Genomic DNA, 16111 nt, shown 5'->3' on the forward strand with positions numbered 1-16111 from the left:
ATAAACAGAAAGAAAATTCATTTTAACATGTTGTTCGCACGTTAATTAATTTAAAATTCCTGGCATTTTCTAAGTTATTGCTTTCTATTAACCTCTTATGCCGTATTAGTTACATACATAATCTCCAAATTCATCAAAACTCTGCCATCCACATTTTCTCCAATGCTAAGTCCAGATTTCCCATCCTCTCAATCAACCTGCAGTGGCTCCCTTTGTCCCCCCAACATTTTAAATTTGAAATCCTCGTCTAGATTCCTCTACAACGGTCTCCAGCTTTACAGTCCCTTACATGCTCTCCTGTCACCTCATTTTATCCTCTCACACATCATCCCAATGGCCCGACCGCGCCCCCCCCCCGATCCATTTCACTGCAGATGGTAAACCCTTCCGCCAATTTAGCATTTCTATCTAGAACTTCACAGTTAAACCTCTCCACCTCTTTGTGTTGTTGTTCGTCCATCGTCGTCGATGAGGACCTCGACACCATTTTAGGGCACCTTTTCTAACCCCATCCTAATTCTACGGAGGTGAGCAGTGCGTTCCTGAAGAGGGCTGCTCAGTCGCCCAGGTAGACGCCGGGTTTCACTCTGCTGCGGTCAGCGGAAAATGATCATTAGACCTGAGCCGCCTGTGTGCAGGTCCGTGACTACAGCTCCCAGTGTATCCACACCTGCTGCTTCGTCGCTCGCCCATCGCCACAGGACTTCAAAGGTTGAACAAAAGAGGTGATGATGGTGTCGAGACTAGCGCATTGATTTGGATTAAAGTGAGCGAGAGTTGCGCAGCGTCAGCCTCTCTCTCTCTTCCCAATTCCCATCTGGATCCAGTGGCAAGACAAGAGTCGAGATGGCTGGAGATGGGACTAGGCGCAGTGGATGACCAGGACGTCTTCTGTGTCTTGTCCTGCTCTTTGCGTTCCACAATGCTTGCAGAGACCGCCTTCTTGACCGTTGGACCTTCCATTGGTCTCGTCCGCTCAATCTGCCGGAATCTGTCTTCACCTGCTGGGATAGACATCACCCTAACTCACCGAGGGTTGAGACCCATCGGCTACCCTCACCTGGTTTAGCCGGCTTGTCGAAGAACCTTATACAAAGCTAATCCCCAGTCAACTTTTTAATAAAGAATCAGTATCTATGTTTTCGCTTCTTTGAAGAACAATAGGAATGACCTTTGATTGGAAATAGCATGTACACCATTAATAATTTGCAATCTGATAACTATAACACACCCCATGTGTTAGAGGATTTCAAAGTCAACTTCGTAGTAGGATTCCTGACTTTGAGCTTTTGATGCTGAAGGAGACTAGGGAATCAATTTGCAGGACACAGCTACTAATGAAAAATTACTTACTGACTGATGTTTCACAAAGCTTGAAGCAGACAAATGCATTTTTCAAACAAAAGCTAAATTTGATTCTAGCAACTACAGATTATCAAATATATGTAACATATTGGAATTGAGGGTACACGTATAACAAATACTTAATAATAATCAGCAGAGATTTAGAAAGGGAAGACCCTGCCTAACAACCTCTGGAATCTTGCCCCCTCAATCTTTATGAATCAACACGTAAACCCAATAAGGCAAGAGCTGGCCACACTGAATATTTAATTAAACTAAAAGCCACAAAAATAAGGAAAAGCACAAAATTGGATACAAAGCTAATTCAAAAAATAGCTGAGATGTCTCAAGAGATTTAATGTTAAACTTGAAGAGGTGGGGAAGGAAGAGTGGTTTGATGGAAACAATATTTGGATCTGTGTTAATTCCAATGCAGATGAATCACTTGAAACCATAGCCAGCTAGAATAATGAGAGCAGCAGAGACAGGGATTGCAGCAAATAGATTGTTTACTCAATTGAGTTTACAATTGAGCAGATGATATTTTCACATGGGTAAATGGAAAGTATAGTTTATCAGAAATCATTAATCATAATTATACAAGTGGAATTGAACTAGTACAGTGAGATTTAATTTACAAAGTCCAGAAAACATCGAAGTAATTTCAAAAATCTAATTATTTTAGGATTTGATGTGGAGTTGCCGGCGTTGGACTGGGATAGGCACAGTAAGTAGTCTCACAACACCAGGTTAAAGTCCAACAGGTTTATTTGGTAGCACGAGCTTTCGGAGCGCCGCTCCTTCATCAGGTAAGTGCAGGATTTGTTTCACAAACAGGACATATATAGACACAAACTCAATTACAAGATAATGGTTGGAATGCGAGTCTTAACAAGTAATCAAGTCTTTACAGGTGCAGACAAGGCGAGTGGAGAGAGGGTTAAGCACAGGTTAAATGAGGTGTGAATTGTCTCAAGTGAGGACAGTTTGTGAGATTTTGCAAGCCCAGGCTTGCTGGGGGTTACAGATAGTGTGACATGAACCCAAGATCCCGGTTGAGGCCGTCGTCATGGGTGCGGAACTTGGCTATCGGTTTCTGCTCGACGATTCCACATTGTCGTGTGCCTTGAAGGCCGCCTTGGAGAATGCTTACTCGAAGTTCAGAGGCTGAATGCCCTTGACTGCTGATGTGTTCCCCGACAGGGAGGGAACACTCCTGCCTCGTGATTGTTGAGTGGTGTCCATTCATCTGTTGTCGTAGTGTCTGCATGGTCTTGCCAATGTACCAGGCCTCGGGACATCTCTTCCTGCAGCGTATCAGGTAGGCAACGTTGGCCAAGTCGTAAGAGTCTTGGCGAGACCATGCAGACGCTACGACAATGGATGAATGGACACCACTCGACAATCACCAGGCAGGTGTGTTCCCTTCCTGTCGGGGAACACTTCAGCAGTCACGGGCATTCAGCCTCTGATCTTTGGGTAAGTGTTCTCCAAGGCAGCCTTCAAGACTCACGACAACACAGAATCGCTGAGCAGAAACTGATAGCCAAGTTCCGCACACATGAGGACGGCGTCAACCAGGATCTTGGGTTCATGTCACACTATCTGTAACCCCCACGACTTGCCTGGGCTTGCAAAATCTCACTAACTGTCCTGGCTTGAGATAATTCACACCTCTTTAACCTGTGCTTAACCCTCTCTCCACTCACCTTGTCTGCACCTGTAAAGACTTGATTACCTGTTAAGACTCGCATTCCAACCATTATCTTATAATTGAGTTTGTGTCTATATATGTCCTGTTTGTTAAACAAATCCTACACTCACCTGATGAACGAGCGGCGTTCCGAAAGCTCGCGCTACCAAATAAACCTGTTGGACTTTAACCTGGTGTTGTGAGACTATTTTAGATTTTATAATGCACTGCTCAGACAATTGTGTTGAGTTTTAGTTACCTTACCACAGTAATGATAAAAGCCTTAGAAAGGATGCCACAGAGGACAAGACTAACCTCATGTATAAAGAGATGAACGAGGAAGAAAGATTAAGGAAGTTTAATTCTAATCTGGAAGGGCCGTTAAAAAGGGCCTCAAAACTCAAAGTATACAAAATGGTGTAAATAAGAGAACTCAGATTGTTCAAATTGAGCAAGGAATACAAGACCTGAGAAAATAAATGAAAAGTAGTGGAATGTAAATCTCAGTTGGCTAAAGAGGAGGAGCACCTTTATTCAAAACAGTGATAATATTTGGAATAATCCACCAGGCCAATAAATTGAACCAAAAACATTGGAAGAAATTTTCTACCCAATTTCAGCTCCTCCAACAGGCGACTGAAATTGAGTTTATCCAGAGAGAAAACTTGCATGCAAATCTGTGAACATCTGATGTGCAAAACTGTGATTCAACTTTGTTCTTCTTTCTGCAATATCATTTTTCAGCTTCTGACATTTTCAAGCCAAGGTTTCTAACTTTGACAATTTTGTGAAAATTTCCTTCCACACAAATACTTTATGAATGAAAGTTGACATTACTCAAATATAATTTTTACTCGTACTTCATTAATTATTTATTAAAATAGTCACCACTAGGTTTTTGCTGATACCAGTTTCTGTTTCATCATTCCATCAGAACTTTTCAAATGTCTTCCAAATATTGGGAATGATTCTTGTTACTAGATTTTCACAATTCTAAGAATTAGGGGCCTGGAGGTGATCTTGGAAATGTGGGGATAAACTCTGTTTTAATAAACTTACTCTATTTTCATCTAAACTAAAAACAAGAAATGCTGGATAAACTCAGTAGGTCCGGTAGCATCTGTGGAGGGAAAGAGAGTTAACGTTTCGGATCTAAATAACCCTTCTACAGATTTAGATCCGAAACGTTGGGCAGAAGTTTCCAAAAAAATGGCAAAGTGTCACATTCTGACTGAAAACTGGCATGTTTTCCTCCAGGTACACAGCAGGTTTTCTCACCAGATCTTCTGACATTTTTAAAAGGGTGCCCTGATCTCAAAGTTAAATTAAAGCCCTACCCCTCAACAGAAATTAGGACCCCTGGCGGACAAGAGGAATACCCCCGCACTCAGAGGGACACCCTCCCACCCCCCACTCAAAGATCGGGGCACCTTCACAAAACTCAAAGATTGGGACACCCCACCGCACCAATCAGGTGACCCACACCCTCATCGCCACCATAAGGGCATAACCCCCTCACGGTCATGTGCCCACCCCCCCCATTCACAGTCTCTCCCCTCCCCCCACTCCAATGCAGGCACAACATGATTAATTAAAAGATGTCCACCATAAAAACAGTGGTGCCAGGCTCTCAGAAATGAAAGTATATTGTGAGGTTTTTGATGATCTGACTCCATCTGACTCAAACAAGGCACAAAGGAGCAAAATGCTGATCAGGATAATGGATTCTTAATTATATGAAAAAACAGAGTAGGAGAGTTGTTGGGAATACAGACGGTTAGAAAATTGCCGCACATGGGCAAGAAATAAATGACATGCTGTTCTATACTTCAATTTTACGTTCTACGTGGTATAAAATTTAGTCAAGTGCATGAAACAAAATTATTTGAACACTTCTAACCATCAAGCTTTAAACAGTTGTAAGATTGAAAAATTAGTTTAGATATTCAGAAAAATAAGTCTGATTATTAAATGCAATGCAACTGTGAATCATTTATTTTAAAATGTGTGAATCTGTGACTGTTATCTATGTGAAAATTAGCTGCAGTCAATTCCAATAAAATAAAAAATAACATTTATATTGTATATATTGCAGCTGCGTTTTTCATTAACGTTTTGTCCTTTTAAAAGTATTTTTTTGCCAATTCTTCTCTTCACAGGTTGCAAATTGCACAAAGGATGTGGTTCCATGGGACTGGATATCCTCTAGTACCAACCCATGCAACCATTATTCATATGTGAGCATTACTCATACGAGTCTCGACTCCACAGCTTATTCAACAAAGGGGACAGTCATTGCAATGGCCAAACCAGTTCTAATTTTCTGTCCATGCATGCGCTTCCAGCAAGGTCACTAGCTAGCAAACAGAAGCAGGAACGCTGAATGACTTTCCTCTCCCAAACCAAAGAGAATTAAGAGTCAGAATAAAAGCAAATGACTGCGAATGCTGGAATCTGAAACCAAAAGAGAAAATGCTGGAAAATCACAGCAGGTCTGGCAGCATCTGTAAGGAGAGAAAAGAGCTGACGTTTCAAGTCCAGATGACCCTTTATCAAAGCTAAAAGGCATAGAAAGTCGGAGATATTTGTACTGCAGGGTGAGGGAATGAAAGATGTCATAGACACAGAAACCAGGGGAAAAGGCTGCTAATGGCAGTCCATAGAGAGAATAAGAGGTGTGAATGGCCAAACGGCAGAGAAGCTGAAATCAGAGGGTAAACTGTGACAGATGAAGATCTGGGGGGAGGGGGAAGGGGGGGGGGAATGGGTGGGAGAGAGATAAAATTTAGAAAAAGAAGGAAGGGGAAGCAAAGGGGGAGAAAAGGTAAGGAAAGGGGGGATAAAATAGGGGGAGGGGGAGAAGAAAAATGAAGAAAGACAATAAAGAAATAAAAAGTTGGGAATGGTAAAACATGAAATGAAATGAAAACAAGGGGATTGGGGTGGGGTAGAGCTAATCATCTGAAATTGTTGAATTCAATGTTGAAACCGGAAGGCTGTACAATGCCTAGCCGGAAGATGAGATGCTGTTCCTCCAGTTTGCGTTGTGGTCCTGCAATGTGTTTCATGCCAGTTCACCAGCAAGGGGCCGGTAAGACCGGAACTCGGTAATGTGCTGGCGCGAATCGCGCTCTCCAGATTTTGAGCATGAGTTGCCATTCTTGCAGACGGAGACTGGGGGCTCAAAATTGCCCCCATATTGTTTATGGAAAACAGATTAACCAGACCGAAAAAATTGGGGGCAATCTCCGTCCGCGGGATCGGTGGTGGGGGCTCAAGGTCCAGCGAAACCCGAAAAATGAGAATCTTGCCGGCGAGATCACGATCTCAAATTTTCGTCGCCTTTCGCCAGCGATATAATCAGATTCATGCCCATAATGGGCATGAACCCAATTACTATACATTTAAATATACTCAATTGTAATTAAAGACCCCCCTTGCCATATTTTCTCTTTCATTAAATTTTCATGCCTCACTAATGTTTAGTGTGCAGTGGTGAGGAGAGAGAGTGACGCCAATGATGACTGTTGGTGCGGGGTCGGGGGGGAGAACCTCCATGGAGGAGTGGGGGAGGAAGCTATTTCTTTGCCTGATAGGGACGCCCTTTAATAATGGTGCCCCAAGCTCAGCACAGCTGGCTTTGCCGGCGTGTTCAGGCCATGCCTGACAGTGTGAAACATGCCCCCTCTTTTCTTTGGACAAAGTGCCATAAGGTCTGATGAAAAAACCTGCCTGTTTCTCTGGAGAGAAACAGGCTGGTTTCCAGTCAAATCCTAACACTTCGCCATTTTTTGGTAAGGCTCCACCCAATATCTCTACCCACTTTCAGGTACAGAGATAACAACATTTAACCATCTCATTCTAGAGTTTAGTGTCCACCAAAGTAATAATGATGTGGAAATGGAACAAATGTTCTTGATTACTAGCCCCGACAATATCACTGAGGACAACTTATTTTGTGCACATCAAATGCGACAGTTTCAGAACAGATCTAGCAGCTCAAAATTGGATACTCTTCAGGTGCTGCAGGCTATCAACAGCAGCAAAATAGTAATCCACTATGATATGACGGGCCAGTAATATCCCTCACTCTACCATTCCCATCAAACCAGGGGGGCCTTTGGTCTCATGAATTAAGGGTTTGCACCTTGGTGGTCCACTCTGTCAATCATTGCCAGGTATGTCTCAGGAGCCCCTCTGGCCTTGCAGTCTCTGGCGCATTTGCTGCAGAAGAAGCTAGTGAGCTGAGAAGGCACAGGATTCACTGGTTTCCATTTTCTATGGACCAACAAGTTTCAATATGGACTGTAGGAGAGGATGCCAGGAGTACATGAGAAGGAGTAGGCCATTCAACAAGATCATGGCTGATCCGATTGTGGTCTTTCTTGTCTGCCCTAATAATCCTTGACCCCTTTATTGATCAAAGATCTATCTAACTCTGCCTTGAATATATTCATTGATCACAATCTCTCAGTATCAGCCCCCTCAGCATCTTAAATGTTTCAATAAGATCACCTCTCATCTTCAAACCTGTTCAACCTTTCTTTGAGAGACAAATCGCTCATCCCAGAAATGAGCCTAGTGAACCTTCTCTGAACTATTTTCAGTGTAAGTATGTGCCTATGTAGGATGACCAAAACTAAACCGTACTGTGTGGCCTCACCAATACTCTACAGTTGTAGCAAGACATCCCTAGACCACCATTCTATGTCTTCCTAATTAATTGTGGTATCTGCATGCTGATATTTTGTTATTCAGATACAAGGACACCCAAAACCTCTTGCAATCTGTAGTATTCTGTAATTTCTCCATTGAAATAACATTCTGCTTTTAAGAACATAAGAACTTGGAACAGGAGTAGGCAATTCAGTCCCTCGACCCTGCTCCGCCATTCAATGATCACGGCTGATCTCATCTCGGCCTCAACTCCACTTTCCTGCTTGTTCTCCATAACGCTTCAACCCATTAATAATTAAAAATCTGTCTATCTCCTCTGGGGTAGTGAATTCCACATATTTACGATCCTTCGAGAGAAGCAGTTTCGCCTCAACACTGTTTTAAATCTGCTACCCCTTATCCTAAAACTATGACCTCTTGTTTGAGATTGGCCACAAGAGGAAGCATCTGCTCTACATCTACTTTGTCAATACCTTTTATCATCTTATATACCTCAATTATATCTCCTCTCATTCTTTCAAACGCTAGCCTAAACTGCTTAATCTTTTTTCATTAGAAAAACCCCTCATCTCTGGAATCAATCTGGTGAACCTTCTCTGAACTTCTTCTAATGCCACTACATCCAAAAAGGGGACCAAATTGTACACAGTAATCCAGGTTCAGTCTCACCAATGCCTTTTATAATTGCAGCAACACTTGCTTAGTGTTGCTGCAATTAGAGGACCATACTCTATTCCTTTAACTACAAATGTGAAAATTTCATTTGCTCTCTTTATTATCTACTGTATCCGCAAACTAGTTTTCTCTGACTCATGCACAAGGCCACCCTCTGCACCAAAGCACCCCAAAGTCTGTCCCCATTCAAGTTGTAAGTTTCCTCTGCATTTTTCCGACCAAAATGCACAACCTTACACTTATCCACATTAAACTCCATCTACCACATTTTGGCCCATTCACCTAACCTATCCACACCCATTTGTAAATTTCTTATTTCTTCATTGCAGCTTACTCTCCCACCTATTTTCATGTCATCAGCAAATCTGGCTGCAGTACCTTCCATCCCTGTCTCCAAGTCATTAATATAAATTGTAAATAGTTGGGATCTGAGGACCAAACTCTATGGTACCCCACAAGTTACATCTTGCCAACCAGAAAAAGCCCCATTTATCCCAACTCTCTGCCTTCTATTAGTTAGTAAGAAATCTCACAACACCAGGTTAAAGTCCAACAGGTTTATTTGGCAGCAGAAGCCACAAGCTTTTGGAGCGCTGCCCCTTCGTCAGGTGAGTGGGAGTTCTGTTCACAAACAGGGCATATAAAGACACAAACTCAATTTACAAAATAATGGTTGGAATGCGAGTCTTTACAGGTAATCAAGTTTTAAAGGTACAGACAATGTGAGTGGAGAGAGGGTTAAGCACAGGTTAAAGAGATGTGTATTGTCTCCAGCCAGGGCAGTTAGTGAGATTTTGCAAGCCCAGGCAAGTCGTGGGGGTTACAGATAGTGTGACATGAACCCAAGATCCCGGTTGAGGCTGTCCTCATGTGTGCGGAACTTGGTTATCAGTTTCTGCTCAGCGATTCCACGTTGTCGTGTGTCGTGAACGCCGCCTTGGAGAATGCTTACCCGAAGATCAGAGGCTGAATGCCTGTGACTGCTAAAGTGTTCCCCAACAGGAAGAGAACACTCCTGCCTGGTGATTGTCGAGCGGTGTTCATTCATCCGTTGTCATAGCATCTGCATGGTCTCCCCAATGTACTATGCCTCAGGACATCCTTTCCTGCAGCGTACCAGGTAGACAACATTGGCCGAGTTGCAAGAGTATGTACCGTGTACCTGGTGGGTGGTGTTCTCACGTAAGATGATGGCATCCGTGTCGATGATCCGGCACGTCTTACAGCGGTTGCTGTGGCAGAGTTGTGTGGTGTCGTGGTCACTGTTCTCCTAAAGGCTGACGAAGACGAACATCTCACCAAGGCCATCCCCACACCCCCACTTCTTGCCTTCAAACAACCGCACAACCTCAAACAGACCATTGTCCGCAGCATACTACCCAGTGACCACGACACCACACAATCCTGCCACAGTAACCTCTGCAAGACGTGCCGGATCATCGACACGGATGCCATCATCTCACGTGAGAACACCATCCACCAGGTACATAGTACATACTCTTGCAACTCGGCCAACGTTGTCTACCTGATACACTGCAGGAAAGGATGTCCCGAGGCATGGTACATTGGGGAGACCATGCAGACGCTACGACAACGGATGAATGAACACCACTCGACAATCACCAGGCAGGATTGTTCTCTTCCTGTTGGGAAACACTTCAGCGGTCATGGGCATTCAGCCTCTGATCTTCGGGTAAGCATTCTCCAAGGTGGCCTTCACAACACACGACAATGCAGAATCGCTGAGCAGAAACTGATAACCAAGTTCCACACACGAGGACGGTCTCAACCGGGACCTTGGGTTCATGTCACACTCTCTGTAACCCCCACGACTTGCCTGGGCTTGCAAAATCTCACGAACTGTCCTGGCTGGTGACAATACACATCTCTTTAACCTGTGCTTAACCCTCTCTCCACTCACATTGTCTGTACCTTTAAAACTTGATTACCTGTAAAGACTCACATTCCAACCATTATTTTGTAAATTGAGTTTGTGTCTATATATGCCCTGTTTGTGAACAGAACTCCCACTTACCTGATGAAAGAGCAGCGCTCCGAAAACTTGTGGCTTGCGCTACCAAATAAACCTGTTGGACTTTAACCTGGTGTTGTGAGACTTCTTACTGCGCTTACCCTAGTCCAATGCCGGCATCTCCACATTCTGTTAGTTAGCCAGTCTTCTATCCAAGCTAATAAATTACCCCCCACCCCATGTGATCTTACCTTGTGTATTAACCTTCCGTATGGCACCTTATCAAACGCCTTCCTGAAGTCTAGATATACTAAATCTACAGGATTCCAATTATCCACTTGGCTTGTTACATTTTCAAACAACTCCAGCAAATTAGTCAAACACTATTTACCCTTCATAAAACCATACCGACTCTGATGGATTGCGTTTTGACTTTCCAAATGCCCTGTTATTATTTCCTTAATAACAGTCTAACAATTTCCCAACAACAGATGTTTCCTACTTTCTGCTCCCCTTTTTGAATAAGGGCATTACATTCGCATTTTTCCAATCCATTGGAACCTTTCTTGCATCCAGGGAATTTTTGATTATAACCAATGCATCCACTATCTCTGCTGCCACTTCCTTTAATACCCTAGGACTTAGGCCATCAGGCCTTGGGGACTTGTCTGCCTTCAATCCCAATAGTTTGTTGAGTACTATTTTCCTACTGATGATGATTGTTCTAAGTTCTTCCCTTTCTATTACCTCTGCATTACTCTTACTATCGCGATGCTACTTGTGTCCTCCACTGTGAAAACAGGAAAAATATTGATTTATCGTTTTAGTTCCCCACATGATACTCCAAGTGCAAATTCTTTACCCAGTCACTTAACCTATCTATATCTCTTTGCAGACTCTTTGGGCAGAATTTTACAAGATAAATTCTAAGTGTCCAACTAGCATGAAAATGGGAGAGTTATAGATCCATTTTTTGGGTGAGTTTTTACTCCCGCTTGTATGCGCATGGTGCACGATAAAATGGGCTAGACGGTTTCTAGCTAATAGAGGCAGTGGATAGGGCTTAATTTGCCAGTCAGCCTGATCAGGCAGCAGAATGAGCTATTGCACATGTGCAGACCTCTGTGGTGGGCAGTGCCAAGGTGCCAGGCTGGCACTGCCCAAGAGGCAACCCCCTTGCCCTTGGCCTGCCCTGGAGGGCCTCAATGGACTCCAGTTCTCTCGGCGAGGGCAACACAATTGTTCCCCATTCATGGGGAGCAGGTGTTTTCCTCATCAGAGCGAACCTCTCCCAATAAGGCCGCAAAGGCAAATGAGCCCAAGAGTGTACATATTACACAGGAGGTGGTGCTGGAAGTCTTAAAGCTCATCAAGATGGATAAATCCCCAGGGCCTCATGAAGTGTATCCCAGGACGTTGTGGGAGGCTCGGGAGGAAATTGCATGACCCCGAGCAGAGATATTTCAATCATCAACAGCCACAGGTGAGGTGCCCGAAGATTGGAGGGTGGCAAATGTTGTGTCTTTGTTTAAGAAGGGCTACATGGAAAAGCTTGGGAACTACAAGTTGGTGAGCCTAAAGTCTGTAGTGAGTAAGTTGTTCGAAGGTATTCTGAGAGACAAGATCTACAGGCATTTAGAGAGGCAAAGGCTGATTAGGGACAGTCAGCATGGCTTTGTGCGTGGAAAATCATGTCTTATGAATTTGTTAGAGCTTTTTGAAGGAGTAACCAAGAAGGTACAGGAAGGCAGTGCAGTTGACATTTGCCTACATGGGCTTTAGCAAGGTCTTTGACAAGGTATCACATGGTAGGTTGTTGCATAAGGTTAAATCTCAGGGGATCCAGGGTGAGGTAGCCAATTGGATGCAAAATTGTCTTGATGACAGAGGGTGGTTGTAGAGGGTTGTTTTTCAAACTGGAGGTCTGGGCCCAGCGGTGTGCCTCAGGGATCAGTACTGGGTCTACTGTTATTTGTCATTTATATTAATGATTAATGAGAGAGGGGGCGAGTGCCTGCGTGAGAGAGAGGGGGCGAGTGCCTGCGTGTGAGAGAGGGGGCGAGTGTCTGCGTGTGAGAGAGAGAGAGAGAGGGGGGCGAGTGCCTGCGTGAGAGAGGGAGGGCGAGTGCCTGCATGTGAGAGAGGGGGCGAGTGCCTGCATGAGAGAGAGAGGGGGCGAGTGCCTGCGTGCGAGAGAGGAGGGGTGAGTGCCTGTGTGTGAGAGAGGGGGGGGCGAGTGCCTGTGTGTGAGAGAGAGGGGGAGAGTGCCTGCGTGTGAGAGAGGGGGAGAGTGCCTGCGTGTGAGAGAGAGGGGGAGAATGCCTGCATGTGAGAGAGAGAGGGGGCGAGTGCCTGCGTGTGAGAGAGAGAGAGGGGGCGAGTGCCTGTATGTGAGAGAGAAGGGGCGAGTGCCTGCATGTGAGAGAGAGGGAGAGAGAGGGGGCGAGTGCCTGCATGTGAGAGAGAGGGAGAGAGAGGGCGCGAGTGCCTGCGTGTGAGAGAGAGGGGGAGAGTGCCTGCGTGAGAGAGAGAGAGAGAGGGGCCGAGTGCCTCTGTGAGAGAGAGAGGGGGCGAGTGCCTGCGTGTGAGAGGGGGAGAGTGCCTGCGTGAGAGAGGGGGAGAGTGCCTGCGTGAGAGAGGGGGAGGGGGCGAGTGCCTGCGTGTGAGAGAGGGGGTGAGTGCCTGCGTGTGAGAGAGACAGAGAGAGGGGGTGAGTGCCTGCGTGTGAGAGAGAGGGGCGAGTGCCTGCGTGTGAGAGAGGGGGTGAGTGCCTGCGTGAGAGAGGAGACGAGTGCCTGTGTGTGAGAGAGGGGGCGAGTGCCTGCATGAGAGAGAGAGAGAGGGGGCGAGTGTCTGCGTGAGAGAGAGGAGGCGAGTGCCTGCATGTGAGAGAGAGGGAGGGCGAGTGCCTGCGTGTGAGAGAGAGGGAGGGCGAGTGCCTGTGTGAGAGAGAGAGAGAGGGAGGGCGAGTGCCTGCGTGTGAGAGAGGAGGCGAGTCAGTGTGTGAGAGAGAGGAGGGCGAGTCTGTGTGTGAGAGAGAGGAGGCGAGTCAGTGTGTGAGAGAGAGGGGGGCGAGTCTGTGTGTGAGAGAGAGGGGGCGAGTTCCTGCGTGTGAGAGAGGGGGGGAGTCAGTGTGTGTGAGAGAGAGAGGGGGGGCGAGTGCCTGCGTGTGAGAGTGAGAGGGGGCGAGTGCCTGCATGTGAGAGAGAGGGGGGGAGTCAGTGTGTGAGAGAGAGAGAGAGGAGGCGAGTGCCTGCGTATGAGAGAGGGGGCGAGTGCCTGCATGAGAGAGGGAGGGCGAGTGCCTGCGTGAGAGAGGGAGGGCGAGTGCCTGCGTGTGAGAGGGAGGGGGTGGCGAGTGCCTGCGTGTGAGAGAGGGGGCGAGTCTGTGTGTGAGAGAGAGAGGGGGCGAGTCTGTGTGTGAGAGAGAGAGGGGGCAAGTCTGTGTGTGAGAGAGAGAGGGGGCGAGTCTGTGTGTGAGAGAGAGGAGGCGAGTGCCTGTGTGTGAGAGAGAGAGAGTGGGGGCGAGTGCCTGCGTGAGAGAGAGGGGGTGAGTCTGTGTGTGAGAGAGAGAGAGGGTGAGTCAGTGTGTGAGAGAGAGAGGGGGTGAGTCAGTGTGTGAGAGAGAGGAGGCGAGTGCCTGTGTGTGAGAGAGAGAGAGGGGGCGAGTCTGTGTGTGAGAGAGAGAGGGGGCGAGTCTGTGTGTGAGAGAGAGGAGGCGAGTGCCTGTGTGTGAGAGAGAGAGAGTGGGGGCGAGTGCCTGCGTGAGAGAGGGGGTGAGTCTGTGTGTGAGAGAGAGAGAGGGTGAGTCAGTGTGTGAGAGAGAGAGTTGGCGAGTCAGTGTGTGAGAGAGAGAGAGGGGGCGAGTCAGTGTGAGAGTGAGAGGGGGCGAGTCAGTGTGAGAGAGAGGGGACGAGTCAGTGTGTGAGAGAGGGGGGGCGAGTCAGTGTGTAAGAGAGAGGGGGGACGAGTCAGTGTGTGAGAGAGAGAGGGGACGAGTCAGTGTGTGAGTGAGAGGGGACGAGTCAGTGTGTGAGAGAGAGGGGGCGAGTCAGTGTGTGAGAGAGAGAGGGGGACGAGTCAGTGTGTGAGAGAGAGAGGGGGAGTCAGTGTGTGAGAGAGAGAGGGGGCGAGTCAGTGTGTGAGAGAGAGAGGGGGACGAGTCAGTGTGTGAGAGAGAGGGGGCGAGTCAGTGTGTGTGAGAGAGAGGGGGCAAGTCAGTGTGTGGGAGAGAGAGAGGGGGCGAGTCAGTGTGTGGGAGAGGGAGGGGGCGAGTCAGTGTGTGAGAGAGAGGGGGCGAGTCAGTGTGAGAGAGGGGGCAAGTCAGTGTGTGAAAGAGAGAGGGGACGAGTCAGTGTGTGAGAGAGAGAGGGGGCGAGTCAGTGTGTGAGAGAGAGAGGGGACGAGTCAGTGTGTGAGAGAGAGAGGGGGCGAGTCAGTGTGTGAGAGAGAGAGGGGACGAGTCAGTGTGTGAGAGAGGGGACGAGTCAGTGTGTGAGAGAGAGAGAGAGGGGGCGAGTCAGTGTGTGAGAGGGGGGCGAGTCAGTGTGTGAGTGAGAGGGGACGAGTCAGTGTGTGAGAGAGGGGGTGAATGCATGTATGCGAGACGGGTGAGGGAGAGAGGTGTTTGTGTGTGTGTGAATGCAAGAGATGCGAGTGTGTGTATGACAGAGTGAGGTGTGTATGTGTGTGAAGGAGGTGTGTGTCCGATATGGGAATCAGCTTTCCAGCATCATTCCTCTCATTAAAAATGACAAAAGGTAAAACTTAAGTTTTTTTATTAAGAAAACTTCTAAATCATTACAAGATTACCCACTCCTAAAGTGGGTACTATTTCCAGTATTAATGTTAAGGGCCAAGGCGGCTTGGTCAGGGGTTAATGTGAGGGGACCAAGTAGCTGACGAATTTGTGACAGTGCACCTCTTCCTAATTGCTAATAAATGTATAAATATAGCTAGAAAATACTTGTTTATGTTTGATTTTTGTGTTTGCACCTATTTTGCAGCAAAAAATTTGTGTGGATATTATGAGACTGCTTGGGGTTCCCTGATACACTTGGGAGGTCACTAGGGCTTCCGTGACTTGAAAAGTTTGGGAAACCCCACACTACATCTACCAGTTGCCTTTTATCCACATTGTATGTTACACCCTCAAAGAACTTTAATAAATCTGTCAAACATTACTTCCCTTTTACAAAACCATGCTGACTCTGCCTGGTTGTATTATGATTTTTCCAAATGTCTTGTTACTACCTCGAATAATGGATATTTGAATTTCCCCCCAAAAAAAGACGTTAAGCTAACTGGTCTATTGTTTCCTGCATTCTGCCTCACTCCTTTCTTGAATTTGAGGTTTTCCAATCTGCTGGAACCTTCTCAGGATCGAGGGAATTTTAGAAGGTTACAAACATTGCATTCACCATATCGGCAATCACTTTTTTTTAAGGCCCGAGGTTGCAGGCCTTAAGTTCCATTAGTTTTCCCATCATTTTTTTCTCTAGTGATGGTGACTGGTTTAAGCTCCTTTTGCCTCTTGATTTTCTGCCATGCTTGGGATGCTTTCTACATTGTCTACTGTGAAGATGGTTAGATAATACTTGTTCAAAATCTCTTCCATTTTCTCATTTCCCATTATGAATGTTTGGTTCATTTAGTGCCAGAAACAGTTTCCTGTAATGTAATCAAATTTCAGTCTAAATCATTTTTAAAAATCAAGCAATGTTTTACAGAATTCTTAACAATTATTTTAA

General features: G+C 46.2%; 1 protein-coding gene across 3 annotated transcripts in view; it reads right to left on the bottom strand.

Moving 5' to 3' along the window:
- Positions 1-16111, bottom strand: part of elovl4a (ELOVL fatty acid elongase 4a) — a 70256-nt gene that overhangs the window by 51284 nt on the left and 2861 nt on the right. The gene's annotated exons all lie outside the window — the stretch shown is intronic.

The sequence above is a fragment of the Mustelus asterias genome, chromosome 5, assembly GCF_964213995.1.
Source record: "Mustelus asterias chromosome 5, sMusAst1.hap1.1, whole genome shotgun sequence".
NCBI lineage: Eukaryota > Metazoa > Chordata > Chondrichthyes > Carcharhiniformes > Triakidae > Mustelus > Mustelus asterias.